Raw genomic sequence first — 1,648 nt, 5'->3', positions numbered from 1 at the left:
CCCACATTTTCTGGTAAATATACGTGCAATCAGTTCTAAATACTCATTTGAAAAATGTTCCACAATGTTCATGGTCCTCTTTCCTGTCTTAGTAAGTGTAGTACACTAAATATAAATCTACTTGTACTTTATTAATAGATACGTTCAGGGCTATCTCTTAGCTATTTGCCATAACAATTAGGTCTGATTGTAGAGTAGTTCAGATATAGGCACAAGAATTAGACACAGCCCAGTATATATATATGTATGTGTGTGTGTATATGTGCATATATATATATATAAATAAAATATATAGAGCAACAAGCTGACCTGCTGTGACAGAGACAAACAAAATGGCGGCCCCGAACGGGAGCCTCTGGGTCAGGGTCCAACTGGGGCTGTCGCCGCTGCTGCTGCTGCTGACCATGGCCCTGACTGGAGGCTCAGGGACCACTTTGGCTGAAGCGTTTGACTCGGTTTTGGGTGATACGGCGTCTTGTCACCGGGCCTGCCAGTTGACCTACCCCTCGCACACCTACTCCAAGGAAGAGGAGTTGTACACATGTCAGAGAGGTTGCAGGCTGTTTTCAATTTGTCAATTTGTGGATGATGGAATTGATTTAAATCGGACCAAACTGGAATGTGAATCTGCGTGTACAGACGCATATTCCCGATCTGATGAGCAATATGTTTGCCATCCTGGGTGCCAGAATCAGCCGCCATTTGCTGAATTGAGACAAGAACAACTCATGTCCCTGATGCCAAAACTGCATCTAGTGTTCCCTCTAACTCTGGTAAGGTCATTCTGGAGTGATATGATGGACCGTTCACAGAGCTTCTTAACCTCTTCGTGGACTTTTTATCTTCAAGCTGCTGACGGAAAAATAGTTATATTCCAGTCTAAGCCAGAAATCCAGTAGGCACCACAGTTGGAGCAGGAACCTACAAATTTGAAAGAACCATCGCTAAGCAAAATGTCCTATCTGCAAATGAGAAGTTCACAAGCACACAGGAACTATCCTGAAGATGGAGAAAGTGATGGCTTTTTAACATGTCTCTCCTAACTCCGGGTGGATTTTAACTATGACTCTTGTCCTCTCCATGACGGTATTGCTCTGGATTTGTTGTGCAACTGTTGCGACTGCTGTGGAGCAGTATGTTCCCTCTGAGAAGCTGAGTATCTATGGTGACTTGGAACTTGTGAGTGAACGAAAGCTAAACAGATATCCAGCTTCTTCTCTTGTGGTTGTCAGATCTAAAGGTGAAGATCATGAAGAAGCAGGGCCTCTACCTGCAAAAGTGAATCTTGCTCATTCAGAAATTTAAGCTTTGTTGTTTTTTTTTAAAGAAAAGTGTATACACATCTAAATGTCCATTCCTCATAGTGCTTTTTAAAATTTCATTGGCTATAGGGCTTAAAAATCACTATTAAATGCAAATAAAGTTACCCAAATCTGTGAAGACTGTATTTGCTGTAACTTTACCTGTAATTTTTTTCTAGTAATGTAAGAGATGGACATTTGAGATTGTATTTTTATTTTACTAATATCTGTAGCTTTTTTTTTTTTTTTTTTTTTTTTTTTGCAGTACGCGGGCCCCTCATTGCTGTGGCCTCTCCCGTTGTGGAGCACAGGCTCCGGACGTGCAGGTTCAGCGGCCATGGCTCACG

At 41.8% G+C, this 1,648-nt stretch overlaps 1 pseudogene; it reads left to right on the top strand.

The window, feature by feature from the left end:
- The first annotated feature begins 332 nt into the window (after window positions 1–332).
- On the top strand, window positions 333–1,334 carry LOC113621739 (transmembrane protein 59-like; annotated as a pseudogene).
- The last annotated feature ends 314 nt before the right edge of the window (window positions 1,335–1,648 follow it).

The sequence above is a fragment of the Aethalodelphis obliquidens genome, unplaced genomic scaffold (genome assembly GCF_003676395.1).
Source record: "Aethalodelphis obliquidens isolate GAN/ISIS:26980383/991018 unplaced genomic scaffold, ASM367639v1 scaffold9, whole genome shotgun sequence".
NCBI classification, from domain to species: domain Eukaryota; kingdom Metazoa; phylum Chordata; class Mammalia; order Artiodactyla; family Delphinidae; genus Aethalodelphis; species Aethalodelphis obliquidens.
This window is presented reverse-complemented; position numbering and strand designations above follow the sequence as displayed.